Source organism: Myripristis murdjan, chromosome 7 (assembly GCF_902150065.1).
Source record: "Myripristis murdjan chromosome 7, fMyrMur1.1, whole genome shotgun sequence".
NCBI classification, from domain to species: Eukaryota; Metazoa; Chordata; class Actinopteri; order Holocentriformes; family Holocentridae; genus Myripristis; species Myripristis murdjan.
Genome location: NC_043986.1, coordinates 23,876,032 through 23,885,733, shown reverse-complemented (window position 1 = coordinate 23,885,733; position 9,702 = coordinate 23,876,032). Strand labels below are relative to the sequence as shown.

At 39.2% G+C, this 9,702-nt stretch overlaps 1 protein-coding gene across 1 annotated transcript in view; it reads right to left on the bottom strand.

The window, feature by feature from the left end:
• Positions 1-1,464, bottom strand: part of ptpn22 (protein tyrosine phosphatase non-receptor type 22) — a 31,715-nt gene extending 30,251 nt beyond the window's left edge. Inside the window, exon 1 of the mRNA XM_030056745.1 lies at positions 1,148-1,464. The gene's annotated coding sequence lies outside the window, so the exon portion shown is untranslated. The remainder of the gene's footprint in view (positions 1-1,147) is intronic.
• Positions 1,465-9,702: the final 8,238 nt, after the last annotated feature.

Sequence of the window (9,702 nt, the reverse complement as noted above, 5' to 3'; positions counted from 1 at the left end):
GTCTTCTGTTTTCGCGGGGCTTCATGTAACATTTCGGTGCGTTCGTAATATGCACTGCGAGCGCCAGAGGGTACTTTGTGCTTCTGAGTTTCCGCCTGTCCGCCCACCTGCTTGCTCTGGCGCTCTCAGAGACAATTTACAAACGCACCCACAATAGACTAGTTTTTATGTACCTGTTCATCTTTGTTTTTTAATAAAAATGAATAAATTCAGACACTTTTACGATGTTTTTGGGACTTAAACTCTTGGACAGCTAATTCAGAAAAAATACTTTCAAAATTTAAGACTTTATAAAGTTGTGATAAGACTTTTCTTTTTACTTTTTAAGGGTCTTAATTTTCCCAAAATTGATTTATCACCTTTTAATACTTTTCAAGACCCCGCGGATACCCTGGTAAAGTATTACTAAAATAGCAGTTAAGTCAGTAGACCTTGATTGCATTTTATGTTATTCATGACATTACAATTAATCCAATTTAACTGTGGAATCAATTCTTGTGTCTGTGCCAGACCTGCATCAGCTTTTATTTGTAAGTAAATCTCAATAACTGGTGGGGACAGTTCAACATGACCCAATACAAAGTGCCAGATAACTGAGTATTATTAAGCACAGGCAGCCTGCACCCTGAAATGTTTTTTCTTTAAACAATTAATTATTCCTCATTCCTCCAGCATCAAGATTATCACAATCTCACATCTCCATGTTTCAGCATTCTGCTTGGTAATCTTTTTTTTTTTTTTTTTTACTCTAGGCCATTTGGAGCCAGATCCATCACCTTTCTTTTTTCAAGATTATTGTTTCTAGAAACTTGAAGTGAAGTGAAAGTCTAGGAAGTAAATTTTCTAAACTTTCCTCTGAGTCATACTTTACCTGACATGGGCTGCCCTGATGCAGAATCATTATTATGTGCTAAAGTATGACGTACAAACAAAAATCAGCCACACTTCTGACTTTAGCAGAGCCATAACAGATCTTCCTTACAGGGAATGATGTCCTTGTAGCGGTTCTTTTTGATGTTCTCCTGCTTTTCTGCTTCTTTCGAGGGATAGGTCTTGTCAGTGCGGTACTTAGTTGACTGCATTTTCAGCCTCTGAAAAAAAAAGTAAGAAATCGCTGATATCATAAGCAACTGTACACACAGTCCACCTCTCTCAGGCATGTCACGGCACAAAGGTCCTTCTCCACGGGTCATGGAGCAGGGATCCCAGGACCTGGGTTCTGGGACTGTGGTCGGTAGCCACTGCAAAGATCACGTCTCTATTGCAACTCTCACATCAAGGAACTATTGTGAGGGTTGTGTGTGAGCTGTCTTAGAGGAAGCAAAGTGAGCTAACAGGTTCTGTGGTCAGATTGAAAATATTGCCGCGCCCCCTGGGTATCTCTCACAGGGTCCTAGAGCTACTCGGATGCGTGATTTCATGTGTCTGAGTGATAGAGAGCTAATGAGAGGGAAACACCCACAAGAGAGCCAGACATCTATGTGTATATACAGGGGTGAACAGCTGTTCCTACCTAGAATGAGGATGTATTGCAAGTGGTCTAGCCTGTTGGACGACATTCAAGGCACACAAGAGGAGTGGAGCGGGGATGGAGCCAGAGGGAGTGGTGAACACAGGGTGCCAGGGTGAGAATCCTGTTGTAGGAAACCAGCAAGCACCAGCACCAACAGCAGTAGCAGCAACAGCCCACCCCACTTTCTGGACTGTTTAAGACAAAAGGTGATGAAGCTTTAGCAAACATGGCTCCTACAACTTAAATGACTCATGACATCATCCTGACCATATCCTGCATAGCCACTATAATGATTCAATCCACCTCCTCTGCTGTGCTCTATGAAGAATTTCAACAGATGGAGAGAAAACAGGCTTAAAAGAAAAGGTGACATGTTGTTCATGTTTAAGGCAGCCTAAACCTCAGTCACACACAAAATACCTTGTTAAATATGAGGACATGAATCTCCACTGACAAGCTTACACAATCCCTTTCCTCACAAAATTATATGTCACTATAATGGAAACTATATTAAATACTATAATTTAGGGATGCACAATACTGAAGTTTTTGCCAATATGCAGATATTTTGCAACTCTTCTGGCTAATTCTGGATGGCAATACTGATAATGTACAAATTTTTCTCCACCTAATTGCAGAGTAGAGATCTCTCCTGTAGTGAAATTAATATATTATTATGCCTACTCTTATCCTGATGGCCCACCGAACATGAACAGACACACACCTAACAAAAAATGTGATATTGAGTAAGATGGAAAATAGGAGGAAAGGGGGAATATTAATTGTCTGTCTTAAGTCTTTTAACTTGTGAAAGAGTAAGTAAATCAAAACGCTGAAGGAGATCAACAGAATCATCAGGAACTGCTGCATTCAACAGGTACATTAGACTAGCATGACATCTAGTGGCTCATTGGTGAATAAAAAGAAAGAGCGATGAAATTGTGATATTAAGTTGTGAACCTCATCACAGGTTGTTTTAAGTGGTCACAACTGTCTCACACACTGATAATTTCTAGTTTTAGTGAGTGCTCTCCCCATTAATTGGATTAAAGCAACATGGTCTTATTAACTGCAAGTTGAAATTAAGAGCACATAGAAAAAGTGAAACTAAAGTGAGCAGTGTGGCAGTTTTTCCGATGGTCTTTGCGTAATAAACCGTATGTGTGTTTGTCAGAGCCAAAGCGACACAGAAAAAGTACCACACCATGCACCTACATGGTAACAGAAAGCAAGAATAGCCACAGTCCATCTCTGCAGTTTCCTGAGCCTTACAGCAAATATAATTCTTTCCAGTCACACCAAGATGAAGACTCTATATCTGATGTTGCTGTTTCATGGTGAGCCAACTATTATTTACACTTTGTATTTAGAATTAGAATTTTTTGATATAGTGACAGCTGAGTTTATTTAACTATATTTTTTCTTGGTGTGCTTGCTGAGATTTTTTGTGATTTTATCTTGTCCTGTTTCCATTTACGATTTCCCAAAACAAGTACAACAAACAGATTGATTTTTTTCTGTGCAGAAATGTAAAATAATTACAAAGGTCTAACTCAGTAAAATTACATTTAATAATAACTTTAGATTCATTTACCACAATTAAAGCTAATAGTGTATAATTAAAGATGAATTTAGTAATAAAGTTTTAAAAAAAAACAACTAACTTTTAATAATTCTTAGGTTGCATTTTAGACTTTATCTAGTGAAATCATTGTTTAAAGATGTGTTTTCAGCTATGCAGAAAGCACGCGACTTACAAATGGTCTGTTTGGGGTGGAAGGGGGCAAAGTAAAGCGTCACTAACTCTCATCTAAAAATATTGCTTCTACTTAACTACAGTGAGCACTTTATGCTAGATTTAACTGCATGAATGGCAAATTCACTTTTGTGTGCAGGAGCGTAAGTGGAGCAAATTACCTTCACACTCCAACTTGATCATTAACAAGGTTAATCATTAAAATCAAACCAAAAGTCTTGACTATGGAGCTGTCCAACATGGAACAGGAACAGTTATGACCATGGCTACCTGCAGTATGACACTAATTAAACCCTGTTTTCCAGCGAGTGTTCAGCTCCAGTGTGATAAAAAGCAGATCAATGCAAATGTTGGAGGTGGAATGACTCTTGTCTGCAGCTATGACACAAAAAGCTTTCGGTACAGTAAAAAGTACTGGTGTCGAGGAGCCTCCAGAAGCACCTGTGAGATTGTGATGGATTCAGATGGACTTGCCAAAAGACAAAGGTTTAACATCATAGATGCAGGAAGAAGAGGGCTGTTTGTGCAAATCACAGGTCTCCGGTTAGACGACGCTGGAGATCATGGACATGGACATCATGACTTCAGTTCAGCTGGTTGTCACTGAAGGTAAGAATACTCTAAGATGTATAAATTATTAAATCATAGAGTAATATTTTTCCTACATGTTTTTTATTACTTCTGAAATAGTTGTGTGTTTTTTTTTTTCTTCAGTATCTTTCTATATCAAAAGGGCTTAAAAGGTGGCCACCATGCATCAATGGTTTAAAAGTGTAAAAAACACTTTCATGGTTTTTCAGGGGTATAATACAGTTTAGATATACAGTACAGGCCAAATGTTTGGACACACCTTCTCATTCAATGCGTTTTCTTTATTTTCATGAGTATTTACATTGTAGATTCTAACTGAGGGAATCAAAACTATGAATGAACACGTGGAGTTATGTACTTAACAAAAAAAGGTGAAATAACTGAAAACATGTTTTATATTCTAGTTTCTTCAAAATAGCCACCCTTTGCTCTGATTACTGCTTTGCACACTCTTGGCATTCTCTCGATGAGCTTCAAGAGGTAGTCACCTGAAATGGTTTTCCAACAGTCTTGAAGGAGTTCCCAGAGGTGTTTAGCACTTGTTGGCCCCTTTGCCTTCACTCTGCGGTCCATCTCATCCCAAACCATCTCGATTGGGTTCAGGTCCGGAGACTGTGAAGGCCAGGTCATCTGCCGCAGCACTCCATCACTCTACTTTTTGGTCAAATAGCCCTTACACAGCCTGGAGGTGTGTTTGGGCTCATTGTCCTGTTGAAAAATAAATGATGGTCCAACTAAACGCAAACCGGATGGGATGGCATGTTGCTGCAGGATGCTGTGGTAGCCATGCTGGTTCAGTGTGCCTTCAATTTTGAATAAATCCCCAACAGTGTCACCAGCAAAACACCCCCACACCATCACACCTCCTCCTCCATGCTTCACAGTGGGAACCAGGCATGTGGAATCCATCCGTTCACCTTTTCTGCGTCTCACAAAGACACGGCGGTTGGAACCATAGATCTCAAACTTGGACTCATCAGACCAAAGCACAGATTTCCACTGGTCTAATGTCCATTCCTTGTGTTTCTTGGCCCAAACAAATCTCTTCTGCTTGTTGCCTCTCCTTATGAAGGCCTGATTCGCGCAGTCTTCTCTTAACAGTTGTTCTAGAGATGGGTCTGCTGCCGAACTCTGTGTGGCATTTATCTGGTCTCTGATCTGAGCTGCTGTTAACTTGCGATTGCTGAGGCTGGTGACTCGGATGAACTTGTCCTCAGAAGCAGAGGTGACTCTTGGTCTTCCTTTCCTGGGTTGGTCCTCATGTGTGCCAGTTTCGTTGTAGCGCTTGATGGTTTTTGCGACTCCACTTGGGGACACATTTAAAGTTTTTGCAATTTTCCGGACTGACTGACCTTCATTTCTTAAAGTAATGATGGCCACTCGTTTTTCTTTAGTTAGCTGATTGGTTCTTGCCATAATATGAATTTTAACAGTTGTCCAATAGGGCTGTCGGCTGTGTAGTACCTGACTTCTGCACAACACAACTGATGGTCCCAACCCCATTGATAAAGCAAGAAATTCCACTAATTAACCCTGATAAGGCACACCTGTGAAGTGAAAACCATTTCAGGTGACTACCTCTTGAAGCTCATCGAGAGAATGCCAAGAGTGTGCAAAGCAGTAATCAGAGCAAAGGGTGGCTATTTTGAAGAAACTAGAATATAAAACATGTTTTCAGTTATTTCACCTTTTTTTGTTAAGTACATAACTCCACATGTGTTCATTCATAGTTTTGATTCCTTCAGTTAGAATCTACAATGTAAATAGTCATGAAAATAAAGAAAACACATTGAATGAGAAGGTGTGTCCAAACTTTTGGCCTGTACTGTACCTAACCATGCCTAATTACGTAGTGTGTATTGATACTTTCTTAGGTTTACCTAACTGGGTGCAGTTAGGTATATAATGTATGTAAATCTATTAAAATCATGAAAAAATGTATGAAATTAGACAGTAATACACTGGAATATGGCTACAGTTAGGCCAGTTAACCCTAACCTGTAACCTAATGAAGTGTTGCTGTATTGAAAAGAAAGGGCTGTTAATTAGCATATACACGTAAATTACATCATAACTTTACATAACCACAGTTAATCCATAAATAATATACCAGTGGCTGCATGCATGTGAGTGCCCAATAGGCAAAATACACCCCTTGATGTAGCAAAATTGCTAAGTTTCATCCTCTAGTCATCAATGGTCTTACAAAATTTCATGTCAATGCCAAAAAAACAAAAACAAAAACAAAAAACCTTTTGAGATATTAGAGAGCAATATTAACAATTTATCCTGGTGGTGGCGCTAGAGTAAAGGTCACAGGTTTGCCAACATTGTCAGATTTCATCCTCTAGGTAAAATGAATGTCGTCACCAAATTTCATGGTGGTCCACCAAATACATTTTGGTACACATCATGCATGAAAAGGTCATTTTTGAGAAGGGAAACCACACAAAACTACATATTATATCAGTGGCATTTCTTCTTCTTCAAATGAATTATTCAAACAACAACACTGTTTTCTGTGTGCCAGTGCCAGTGTCCAAGCCCAAGCTTCAGCCTTTGAGCTCTCTGGTGGATAGGCCTACATGCTGGGGGCTGCCAGTGACAGTGCGCTGTGGTTGTACACAGGGCACCAGCGTTCACTACTCCTGGTATCAACATACCCTGCACCAGGACATCCTCCTCCAAAGCACATCAGACCTGCGCCTACACTGCAGCAAAATGGAAAAGGATAGTCACTACTACTGTAAGGCCAGCAATGACATAAGCAGCCAGAAGAGTGATATCCTGTCTGTGCAGGTTCTGCTGCCCGCAGACAGCAGCTGTATCTATGTCATTAACATCCAGGGTAGGAATGTTTTTCACTTATAACACTCACTCTGATCATTTTACTTACAAAAACAAGTTGACTGATTGGTGTCTGATTCGTGTTGAAGCCGCTGAATGGTATAAGGTACAAGCTGATAAAGTGGTGACATGCCTTTTTTTTTTTTTTTTTAAATCATCAGATCTACCTGTTTATGACTGCGTCGACAGACTGAGCACCAGTGCAGCCACTACTCTGGCTCTGACTACGTGCCAAGCTACTGAGAAAATTCAGCAGTCTGAAAGCAGAAACCAGTCCTTACGTATTAATCAAACTCATCAGGACATGGCTCTCATAAGGTTAGACTCTGCACCATTCTCCGTTATTTGCTTTTTTTGGCAAATAATGCTTCTTTGTGTGAGGGAGGGCTAACATAAAACTGTTTCATTCTCTCAAATTTTGATTGAATCATACTCTTGTTTCTCTATGTCTCACAAACACTGCATAAACCACATCAATAGTTAGTTCCCTTTCTCTGAAAGTAAACGTCCTATAGCACAGGCCTAATTTCCTTTAGTGAAACAGAGTGGAGTATCATAACATCAGTTAAATGTATAGCTTAAACATGGAAATCTTGAATAAACATATCTTACAGTGACTCCATAAGTATCTGAAAAGTTTCTAATGAATTCTCTCTTTTTTTCAGGGAATGGACAGGGCCCCCCCTCTGGTATATGTTACTGCGATGGGGGAGCTTTGCATTCTTGTTGACAATTGTATGCTCAGTAAACACATACACAAGAAGGAAAGCAACATGTGCCAAGAGACGGCGGCGCCCTCCAAATATCGCACCAGTAATTCTGATGAGCTAAAAGTGCATTTTAATGTTTCCTATTGGTTTGCTGACCTACATGCTACAGAGATACTGCAGTTCCTTGGAAAGCTTATCAGTTTACATCATGTGAGTTTTATGGCTCTATCGTTTGCTGATGTATGAATGCTCAACAAGATATAATCATTAAGGTAAAGTCTGGAGGATAGGTCAACATGTTTATCTGCATGTCTCACCTTAGATAAGACACAATCTCAGGTCCCTCTTTGCTGAGTTAAGTCATAGAGTAATATTTTTGCTTCATGTTTTTATTATTGTAACATATAAAATCATGTGATTTTCTTTAAATTCAGTATCTTTTTTATATTAAAGGGCTTGTAAGGTGGACCCCTATGCATCAATGAAATGAAAGTAAAAAATACAGTACTTACATGGTTTTTCAGGGGTATAATACAGTATATTTAGGTACGCCTATTAATGCCTAATTATGTAGTGTACACTGATAACTACTTAGGTATACCTAACTGGGCACAGTTAGGGATATAGTGTATATAAATATATTAAAATCATGAAAAAAAACGTGTTGTAGTGAAATTACACATAATACACTGGAGTAAGGCTACAGTAAAGCTAAGTCTAACCTAATGAAGTGATGTGTTGCTGTGTTGAAAAGAAAGAGCTATCAATTAGCATATAATTACATCATAACTTTATATACCCACAGTTAATACATAAATAATATGCCAGTGGCTGTATGCATGTCAACACCCAATAGGCAAAATACACCCACTGATGCACCAAAATTGGCAGGTTTTTAGATCAGACACACTCAACCTCAGGCCCTTCTTTGCTGAGTACTTTGCTATTTGGCACCTCAGGCTTGCCTCAAATATAACTTAAATATGTTGTTAAAAATCATTAAAAAGCATCCATTGAACTGATGCACATTAAACTTATTAAAGTGAAAGAAGAAAACTATCAAGCAAGGATTGATGATGCTAGAGTGCACGGGTTCTCAACCATTTTGGTGTCAAGGACCCCCAAATTGACACACATCAGGCCGTGGGCCCGTATTTGATGTGATGTAATCTCAGGGATCCACAACTGATAAGATTTAGTTATTCCATAACTGTCGATACTGTAGATTGGCAGAGTAACAGTGAAAAGTGTGAAACCTATTAATAGAAATAGTCATTCTTGTACATCCTCTAATTGGGCTACCTTCTAGTCAATAAAATAATAGTGAAATAAAATGTTCCAAATCTTTCTGGGGAAAAACCTGAATGCAAGGTTGAGAACCACTGCAATAGTGGAAGTGCTGAGCACTCTAATAATGACAGTGGAATGTGGGTGTATGCCCATCAGATCAAATATGTTTAGGTCAAGTATTTATTTTCATTTTGTTCCTCCCTGGAAATAGGTCCAACAATGGCACATTTTGAGATTAGGGGAACTATCTCAGTGCCTGGACATTACACAATGGAAAGCCAAACCCAACATATCCTGTCTACAGATGACGTAATACTTCAGGATTTTGTGACTCCAAAAACAGAGACCCATAGTCCTGACTAGCTGCCTGTATCTTTCCAGTGGCAGCTTAATATCGATGCACTCATTGCTGCATACATCTGAGGGACAATTCAGCCACACTGTGTTTGATACCCTGTACATAAGGCATGAATTGTTGCTGTTGTTGTCCTAGTGCGTGTCAACAGTGCCATGGCCACTTAAATAAACAGATTCAAGTTCAATATGGAAATTAACTGAGGCCGGATCCAAGTCTACATGCTGTAATATCAAAAACTGTCTCTTCAGATACCATAAAAGTACTGTAGCCTACCTCACCCAGGTATATAATTAATCTCTTGAACCAATATTGAGTCAGCAATGAAGCATCTTTAAAGTATGGGAACTGAGGTATTTTAATCTCAAGTTTATGAAAATTTCAAGATGATAACAAAAACAGGTTACACACTGCAATTTCCAGGGCAGCTCCAAACAAAAACATTTAATTGCTATGCAATTCAAAAAAGGTTAAGAAGGAGCGACAAAAGTATAGTAATCTATCTATCTTTATGTCGATCAATCATTAAATATCATGCTCGACAGGAAGTGTACTGCCACACTTTAACCATTCTGTATTCAACGCCCATCGGCCAAAGATCTCATGAGTGACGCATCTGAGACACCCCGCCCCTTTACAG